Raw genomic sequence first — 9,867 nt, 5'->3', positions numbered from 1 at the left:
AGCCTGGGCTACAGAGCAAGACTCCATCTCAAAAAATAAATAAATAAATAAAAATAAAATTTAAAAAAGTCTGGGCGCGGTGGCTCACACCTGTAATCCCAGCACTTTGGGAGGCTGGGGCGGGTGGATCACCTGAGGTTGGGAGTTCGAGAGCAGCCTGGCCAACATGGAGAAACCCTGTCTCTACGGAAAAATACAAAATTAGCCAGGCGTGGTTGCAGGTGCCTGTAATCCCAGCTACTCGGGAGGCTGAGGCAGGAGAATCGCTTGAACCCAGGAGGCAGTGGTTGCAGTGAGCCGAGATTGTGCCATTGCACTCCAGCCTGGGCAACAAAAGCAAATCTCTGTCTCAAAAACAGAAAAAAAGTGCTGTCCTGTGGAGCCTAAGACCTCATTAGCTGGGTCATGCCTGGAAAAAAATGATTGCTTGGGCGCATCTGGCTGAGCCGGATCCGGATCCTATGGGGCTGACACATGGGGGGGCTGCTGGTTTCTGCCTGCAGCATCCTCACCCACTTCAGCCATTGTAGTTCTGACCAAATCCAGGTGGTGGCGCCAGCACCTCAGGCTTGACTCTGGCTTCCCGGAGTAGAGACCCTGCAAGAACTGTCCCCCTCGCCAGTGCCTTCTTCCCTCTGGGAGCCTCAGTTCCAAGGCCTGCCTGCTCCTAGTAAAGGCTTTGTAGCATGGCTTACAGGGAGAGGGGAGCTGAGGCTGGCAGACTCAAACTGGGGCCAACCCCTACTCCTGGAGGTTGGGGAGGTGGGCTACAAGAGCCCCTCTGGGCCAAAGAGAAACTAGGGGTATCAGGCCACTGGGAGTTGGGGGTCAGGAACCCGGGTAGGCTGCTCTGGTTCAGTGGACTCTGGCCACACCCCCATTAACCCTCTGCGTACCCTGCCCCACCTCATTTGAGGTCCCAGGTGCTGCTTCCTTGCCAATGGGTAGGGGCAGCCTGGGGGTGCCCCAGGGCCCAGGTAGGGCCCGCGGATTGGGAGTCCTCATGGCCTGGCAGCCAAACAGGCTTGAAATGGGGACCCAAAGCAGAGAGGATGCTTGGATGCTCTTACCAGCTGCCAGCTTCACGTCTCCTGAGTTGGGGGATCTCTGGTCCCCTGTCCTGCTTTGTGGCCAAGGGAGCCCAGGATCCTGGCCAGAGGGTGGGCCTGCGCCCCACTCCTGGTTCTGGGTGCAGCTCGGCAGATGGGAATCCAGGAGCTCAGCTTGGGCACCCTCCCCACCTCCGGCCCCAAGCCCGGTTCCCAGAGGACCCAGGGCTGAGCAGAGGCTTGTCCCCAAGATCCTCCCCTGCCCCTCATCTTTCCTATTTGAGGGAAGACTGAGACCCTCAAAGTCCAGCTGGAGGCATCCCTGCCCATTCTGCTTGGACTTAGCACACCCTGGTCTCTGCTCTAGGAATCTGCCCTCGACCCCCCCATTCTGGGGGTCCACCCAACACCCACACACACTTCCACAGACCACCCTCTCTCTCCCTTTTGGCCATGCCCTCCTCTCCCAGGATCCCAGATGTGCAGCTGTCCTCCTCTGAGGCTCTGCCTCTGTTCTCAGGAGGCTGGGGCCAGGCCAGCTGTTTTCTCTGGGCAGCCAGCTGTTTTGCCCATCAGGAAGCAGTCCTGGCTCCTCTGCTAAAATCGTTGCTGTGGCTGCAGCGTGGCAGCCCTACTGAGCCAGGTCCTGGGAGCTGTTAACTCCTCTGGGCCCAGGCAGCCCCTTCCCTCTCTCAGCCCTGATCCCTTCTGCCTCCCCCTGACCCACAGAATTAGCCCATCTCGGGACTTCTAGAGACCCCAAGAAAACCAAGTTTTGCTATCCCCACCCCCTTCAACAACTCCTAACCCCCGCCCTGCTCCACAGAGCCTTGTCCTCAGGTGAACCCAGCAGGAAGCTCAAAGGGATAAATGTTAACCTTATTCAGAATAATAATAACAGCTATCATTAACCGTTTGCTGTGTGCCAGGCATCTGCTAAGCGCTTTTTCTTGGGATGGGCAACAGAGTCTCACTCTGTCACCCAGGCTGGAGTGCAATGGCATGATCTCGGCTCACTGCAGCCTCTGCCTCCCAGGTTCAAGTGATTCTCCTGCCTCAGCCTCCAGAGTAGCTGGGATTACAGGCATCTGCCACCACACCCAGTTGATTTTTGTATTTTTAGTGGAGTTGGGGTTTTGCCATGTTGGTCAGGCTGGTCTCCAACTCCTGACCTCAGGTGATGTACCTGCCTCAGCCTCCCAAAGTGCTGGGATTACAGGTGTGAGCCACCGCACCCAGCCTGCTAAGTGCTTTAAATGTATTATCTAACTTGATTTTCGCAACAACCCTGTGAAGTCAGGAATTCTTTTTTTTTTTTTTGAGACGGATTCTGTTGCTGTGTCACCTAGGCTGGAGTGCAGTGGTACTATCTTGACTCACTGCAACCTCTGCCTCCCCGGTTCAAGCAATTCTCCTGCCTCAGTTTCCCAGCTTGTAGCTGGGACGACAAGCACGTGTCACCATGCCCAGCTAATTTTTGTATTTTTAGTAGAGACAAGGTTTCACCATTTCACCATGTTGACCAGGCTGGTTTTGAACTCTTGACCTCAAGTGATCTGCCCGCCTTGGCCTCCTGAAATGCTGGGATTATAGGCATGAGCCACCATGCCTGGCCAGTTGGGAATATTTTTACTTTACAGAAGAGGAAACTGGGAAACTGAGGCACAGATAATCTAAATAAATCACTTGCCCAAGCTCATCCAGAGTTGGGGTTTGGGGTTTGAAACCAAGTCTGCCTGTCTCACTCTGGCCAGCCCTGGTGGCTCTGGAACTGCTGTTGGTGTTACTGTTTAAGTTCCCCGGAGCTTTTGCCCCAGGCTTTCTCTCCCTGTCCTCAGTTGCCCCACCTGTAGAATGGGGACACTCTAGCATGGAGTTACCACCACCAGTTCCAAGTCTGGAGCTGTGTCAGCTTCTGTGCTCGATTCTTTCCAAGTATTCATTAGCGAATTACTCCTCCTGGTGGTTACGGTCGGCCTGGGCTAGAATCCTAGCTCTGCTGCCTCCAGACTGCTGGCTTTGGACAAGTGACTGGACCTCTCAGAGTCTACCAGTCTCCAAAGCTGGAAAATGGAGACAGGAACAATGCGTCTGCATCTCTGATTTTGTTATGGAAAGGTTGAGATGATGCAGGTAAAGTGATTAGCCCAGGACCGGACCCAGAGGTAGTAGGTGGGAAATGCTCCCTGTTACTATTCTATTTAACCACAATGGTCAAGGACAGGGTCCGAGTGGCCCATCCACCATGGCGTGCCCCCATGCTCAGCTCAGAGCTGGTACGTAGGAGGGCTCTGTCATTACCTGTGAATGAATGAACCTGGTCTATGGTCCCCACATGGGGAAAGCAGGCTGGGAGAGGGCCATACTTGTCCAAGATCACAGTCACCGGGTGGCGCTGGGATTCAGCCCTGTCTGTGAGTCTGCCAAGGCCCCCTGGTCCAACTCCTGTATCCCTAGGGCCTTCTCTCTTGAGGCCAGGACCTGGACTAGGGAGGGGACAGGGGAACAGGGACAATCCCATGGCTAAGTAAGACAACCCAGAAGGTGACTTGGCTGTGGCTGGGTGGGATCTCAGGGTCTGGGAGCGACCCCTCAGGATGCAGTGACCCGTGCTCTCCCTTTTTGTCCCCTCCCCCCTGCCCACCATGGGTCAGTTCCCTGGTCCCAGCCTAGACATCTGGAACTGGGGCAGACAAAGGGCTGCGGGAAGGGACAATAACCTTCTGTCCATTTTCAGATGTCGGGCCGGGCCTGGCCAGGGCTGGGGGCCGGAGCCCCGGCGAGGCGGTGCCAGGCCCCCCGCGGGCAGCGGACAATGTTGGCAGTGATGGAGAGGAGGCATTTCAAAGCGTTTTGTTCCCGCTGACCCCCTCCCCCCCAACATCTCGCCCCAGCTCGGGGCGAGGCCCCATCCCCACCCCCAGCCACCCAGGCCTCTGCTCTGGGCGGCTTGGGGACCAGCCACATTCTTGACCTCAGGGGAAAAGTTTAGACTCTTTGCGCCCTGGGCAACAATAACAGTGTCACAGAACTGATTTAGGAGCAGCACTTACCATCACAAAGCGGCAGACAAAGAGCCGGGCTGAGAACGCGCCGGGCTGCAGCAACTCCTCCACCAACCACGGCTCACTTCTCTCCAGGCTCTGCCAGGCAGGACTGGGTGCCAGGCCCCACACCCTAGGCACACCAGGGGAGGACTTGAGGTGAGCAGTGGTCAAGAAGAGACAGGGAAAACCAACTGGGAATGTGGAGGCCTGAGAGCTGTTCCTGCTCCACCACCAATTTGCTACGTGACCCTGAGCAAGTCCTTCCCCACTGTGGGCCTCAGTTTCCCTATCTGTAATAGAAAGGCTAAACTACAAGGCCAAAAGCACGAGGCTCTGATCTTGCAGGCAGAAGGGTTTCAATGAGATTGATGATAGTGGTGATGGTAGTGCTGCCAAGCCCCCTCCTCCAACTCCTGTACCCCTAGGGCCTTCTCTCTTGAGGCCGGAACCTGGACTAGGGAGGAGACAGGGGAACAGGGACAATCCCATGGCTAAGTAAGACAACCCAGAAGGTGACTTGGCTATGGCTGGGTGGGATCTCAAGGTCTGGGAACGACCCCTCAGGATGCAGTGAGAAGTAAGGATGCAGTGAGAAGTAAGGATGCAGTGAAAAGTATTTGCCACTTGGTCCTGGGCACTTCACAGGTGCCAGGCACGGTGCTTACTAAGCCCTTTCAGACCTTCATATCCTTTTATCATGTAAACTTTCTCAGACTCACAAAGCAGATGTATAATTAGCTCCACTTTACAGTTGATAAGCTAAGGTTCAGAGAAGTTGAGTCATTTGTCCAGCGCCACACAACCTGGAGGTTGTGGAGCCAGGACTCAAGGCGGAGCTGCTTCCTTCCTGAAATTATACTCCAGTGGGAAGGAGAGAGGAACAACGAGGCAGCTGGACATGGTGAGTTCTGGCTGGGAGGGCCTCCCCTCCCAGCCAGAAGGCTATGAATAAAGAAATGTCTGCTCATCCCCAGGGGAAATTCCACCCTTGGAGCAGGTGCCTTTATTTTTTTTTGAGACAGAGTCTCGCTCTGTCACCCAGGCTGGAGTGCAGTGGTGTGATCTCGGCTCACTGCAACCTCCGGCTCCTGGGTTCAAGCAATTCTCCTGCCTCAGCCTCCTGAGTAACTGGAACTACAGGCGCCCACCACCACACCTGGTTAATTTTTTTTCTTTTCTTTTTTCTTTCTTTCTTTTTTTTTCTTTTTTTTTTTTTTTTTTGAGATGGAGTCTCCCTCTGTCGCCCAGGCGGGAGTGTAGTGGCGTGATCTCGGTTCACTGCACGCTCTGCTTCCCAGGTTCGCACCATTCTCCTGCCTCAGCCTCCTGAGTCACTGGGACTACAGGTGCCCGCCACCATGCCCGGCTAATTTTTTTGTATTTTTAGTAGAGATGGGGTTTCACTGTGTTAGGCAGGATAGTCTCGATCTCCTGACCTCGAGATCTGCCCGCTTGGCCTCCCAAAGTGCTGGGATTACAGGTGTGAGCCACCATGTCCCGCACGCCTGGCTAATTTTTGTATTTTTTGTAGAGACGGGCTTTTACCATATTGGCCAGGCTGGTCTACCAACTCCTGACCTTGTGATCCACCCGCCTCCAGCCTTCCAAAGTGCTGGTATTACAGGCGGGAGCCACCGCCCCCGGCCGCAGTTGCCTTTAAAAACGAGGTTGGACCAGCGTGGTGGCTCCCACCTGTAATCCCAGCAATTTGGGAGGCTGAGGTGAGTGGATCACTTAAGCCCAGGAGTTTGAGACCAGCCTGGGCAACATGGCAAAACTCCATCTCTACAAAAAATACAAAAATCAGCCAAGCTTGGTGGCCATGCACTCCAGCCCGGGCGACAGTGAGACCATGTCTCAAAAAATAAAAAAGTAAAAAAAAAAAAAAAAAGCTTGATTGATCCTTATCTGTGAGCAGAGGTGGGCCTGGGTGGACACCTAGATGCAGGGGATTGAATGCAATGACCTCCAGTGGAGGCCCCCTAGGAATCAGAGGCACTATGGAAGAACATTTATGGGATCGGGCTCTGCAGCCAAGTTATGGGCTTGAATCCCAGCTCTTTTTCTCGCAGTGTGTCCCCAGATGAGTCACTTCAACGCTTGGTGTCTCAGTTTTCCAATCTGTAACACTGACTCCACATTGCAGGAATGTGGTGACCATTCAGCAAGGTACGTGGACGACCTCAGAACAGAGCCTGACCCGGTGAGGAAGGCCTGTTTCTACTCGGCAGGGTCCCCCCAGCCGGATCCCACCTCAAAGCAGGCACCACTGGGGTGCTGTGGTATGCAGTCAGCTGCTGACCTTGCTTTTTGGGAAGTGGTTGGGCTTTGAAGACAACATGCGGGACTATGGTTAGACACCAAGAGCAAAGGGGTCCCCATTCTCTGGGGGATGTAAGGCAACCATGGCTTCCTAAGGTTAACCACGGCTAACCCTCTCTGAGCTCACGCCAAAGGTCTTTTAGAATCCAAAGTGTTAAAAGAAAACCATTAAGGCCGGGCGCGGTGGCTCAAGCCTGTAATCCCAGCACTTTGGGAGGCCGAGACGGGCGGATCACGAGGTCAGGAGATCTAGACCATCCTGGCTAACACAGTGAAACCCCGTCTCTACTAAAATACAAAAAACTAGCCGGGCGAGGTGGTGGGCGCCTGTAGTCCCAGCTACTCGGGAGGCTGAGGCAGGAGAATGGTGTAAACCCGGGAGGCGGAGCTTGCAGTGAGCTGAGGTCCGGCCACTGTACTCCATCCAGCCTGGGCGAGAGAGCGAGACTCTGTCTCAAAAAAAAAAAAGAAAACCATTACAGGAGCCTCTGTGATCTCACAAATCTAATCAGGAAGTTGGCTAGGCTGGGTGCGGTAGGTCAGGCCTATAATCACAGCACTTAGGGAGGCTGAGGTGGGAGGATTGCTGGAGCCCAGGACTTCAAGGCCAGCCTGGGCAATATAGTGAGATCTTATCATTTTTTTAAAAATATAAAGATATATTCCATACAAGAGATACCTTATCTTTTAAAACAGAAATTAAAAAATAATACAAATAAAATAAAACACAAAAGGTGGCTGGGAATCCGGGTGTCCTATACCCTGGACTCCAGCCCCTCTTGCCTCCTCACATGCCCAGCCCTCTCCTCCAGCTTCTCTAACCATCCCGTCAGCTCCCCTCACCCAGCCACCAGTGACACAGACAGAGGGTGAGACAGTCACAACAGAAAATGCCACAGAACCATGAGGACTCACGGAGATTGTGGGGGTCTCGGGGAGCCCCAACGTGGACAACCTCTCCCTCCCTCACTGCCTGGCTGTGGGCCAGAGGAGCACTCACCCGGGCAGAGCCTCTTGGGGTTACTCCTCAGACCAGGAGGTGGATGGCACTGCTGGGGCGTCTCTGGCATAAGGTGACTCCCACCCCGCTCCTGCTGCTGAGAAGGGCTGGTCAGGCGGGGCCCTCAGGTGCCAGACCGCCCTTCCCGGGCACAGATTTTCCTGGCATCTTCTGGGCAGGAAGGGCACTGGCTGGGGGTTGGGCAGAGGAGCAGGGAAAGATTTGAGCAAAGGTGTCTCACAGAGGGCTTGCCCCAAACCTTCACCCCACTCTCCTTCTGGACACTGTAGGCCAAGGGTCCAGGGAGTCAGGGAGCCTCAGGAGTGGGGAGAGGTCTGATCAAGGAGGCTGAGAGGAACCCAGGCCCCTGCCCCTCCCCACTCCCATCCACTGCCAGCAGGGCCCACACGGAGGTGTTTGCTTTTCCTGCCTCTACACTGACTCTATTCAGAGTGGCCGATCCCCACCCCCGGCCGACGTCCAGCAAGCCAGGGCACCAGGGAGCGAGATCACGGCCCCCGCCTCCCCCTCCACAACCCTTCCTGCCCTCTTCACTGCAGGGGATACCTCAGCCACAAGGGCTTCCTAGTTTCATGGGCGACTGGGTCATGGGGGGCAGGCAGGAGGAGAGAAAGAGGGAAACCAAGTGGAGAAGAGGCTGGTGGGAAGGAGCCGAGGAGAGGGACGCAGAGGAGAGGGCTCCTGATGGAGGAGGTCCAGGCAGAGATGGGGCAGGGACGGGATGGGGTAGCCACAGAGCACAGCACTGTCTAGGAGGCAGGCAGGGCCGTCTCTAACTGGTCCAGGGCCTCACAGCCTGGCTCTGCACTGGTCACAGCCAGCAGGGCCTGGAGTGGACACTGAGGATGGGAGCTCCTGGCGCCCACCTGAAAACCAGCCTCCTCCTCATCCCTGGAACAGGGGCCCAGGCAGGGCTGTGACCTGGTCTGGGGCCAGGGGAAGGAGGAGGGTGAAAAGTTTCCCCAAGTCAGAAGGCCATGGGGAGGTATCTCAGGGGTCCTGCTCTTTGCTGTCTCTGACTGTCACGTTGGTACATAAAGGGGGTAGAAAGGTCAGATGCGGCCTTTCAGGCCCGTGGGAAAAACTCTGCCCATTTCCCTAATCCATATTTATTGGTGTGAGACACTGGAGAGGGAGGAAGCCCGCCGCCCCCACCCGCCGCCCCAGCCAGGCCAGGTTAGCACTAAGAACAGGCTCCATGTCACCCAAATCCTACTCTTTGTCTCCAGATTGGCTCCAGAGTCCTCCCCCATCCCTCCTCCCCTTGGTCCCCCCCACCCAACCTCCTTTGGGGTTGCCAAGCAACCATGGAAGGGTAGCTAAGATATTTTCTTTATTACAAGCAAAAGCAAGACAGCATCATGGCCCCAGGAGGGGAGCAGGGTGGGGGCTGAGGGAGAGGGCGTCCTGTGCTCCGGGGGGACTCAGCCACCTCTGCTTGTTTTGAGAGTGAGCAGTGGGGAGACAGGGCCCCAGAGCCCAAGAGAAGGAGAGAGATGGAAGACAGTGTTGGTGAAGGGGTGGGTGAAGTGTGTAGACACTGGTCCACTCTACACAATGCTAAAAGATGGGGTGGTGCCATGAGACCCAGGCCCAAGTCTCTCACCTGCCACCCACCAGCTGTGCCATCTGCAACCAAGTCACTTCCCTTCTCTGGGCCTGTTTCCTCCTTGATAAAATGGGAATAACAACATGTATTATCTCATTTAATCCTCACAAAAGACCCAGGAGATGTTTATTTTTCCTATTTTACTGGTTAGGAAGTTGAGGTTGGGAGGCATGAAGTCATAAGCCAAGCAGGTAAATGGCAGAGGTGGAATTCCTGACCCCATCTTTCTTTTTATCTCTTTTTTTTTTTTTGAGATGGAGTCTGGCTCTGTCACCCAGGCTGGAGTGCAGTGGCACAATCTCGGTTTACTGCAACCTCCGTCTCGCGGGTTCACACCATTCTCCTGCCTCAGCCTCCAGAGTAGCTGGGACGACAGGCGCCCACCACCACGCCCAGCTAATTGTTTGTATTTTTAGTAGAGATGAGGTTTCACCGTGTTAGCCAGGATGGTGTCGATCTCCTGACCTCATGATCCACCCAGCTTGGCCAGTGCTGGGATTACAGGCGTGAGCCACCGTGCCCGGCCTTTCTCTTTTTTTTTCATAACAGCATTACTGAGATGTAATTCACATGCCATGCAATTTGCCTACCTAAAGTGTATCATTCAACAGCTTTTAGTATATTCAAGAATTGTGCAACCATCACAACAAGCCATTTTATATTTTCATTATTTTGAAAAGAAAACCCATACTCAGGCCGGGTACGGTGGCTCACACATGTAATCCCAGCACTTTTGGGAGGCCAAGGCGGGCTGATCACCTGAGGTTAAGAATTCAAGATCAGCCTGGGCAACATGGTGAAACTACATCTCTACTAGAA

General features: G+C 54.6%; 1 protein-coding gene across 3 annotated transcripts in view; it reads right to left on the bottom strand.

Moving 5' to 3' along the window:
- Window positions 1–9,098, bottom strand: part of CERCAM (cerebral endothelial cell adhesion molecule) — a 37,226-nt gene extending 28,128 nt beyond the window's left edge. The window contains exons 1-3 of one of the 3 annotated variants that reach the window (XM_017848188.1): window positions 9,046–9,098; window positions 7,419–7,609; window positions 4,103–4,226 (exon numbers count right to left, since the gene is read on the bottom strand). The gene's annotated coding sequence lies outside the window, so the exon portion shown is untranslated. The remainder of the gene's footprint in view (window positions 1–4,102; window positions 4,227–7,418; window positions 7,610–9,045) is intronic. The other 2 variants (XM_017848186.1, XM_017848187.1) reach the window with 2 other exon arrangements.
- Window positions 9,099–9,867: the final 769 nt, after the last annotated feature.

Source organism: Rhinopithecus bieti, unplaced genomic scaffold (genome assembly GCF_001698545.2).
Source record: "Rhinopithecus bieti isolate Rb0 unplaced genomic scaffold, ASM169854v2 scaffold_29388, whole genome shotgun sequence".
NCBI lineage: Eukaryota > Metazoa > Chordata > Mammalia > Primates > Cercopithecidae > Rhinopithecus > Rhinopithecus bieti.
Note: the sequence above shows the minus strand (reverse complement) of the source record. Positions and strands in the feature narration are given on the sequence as shown.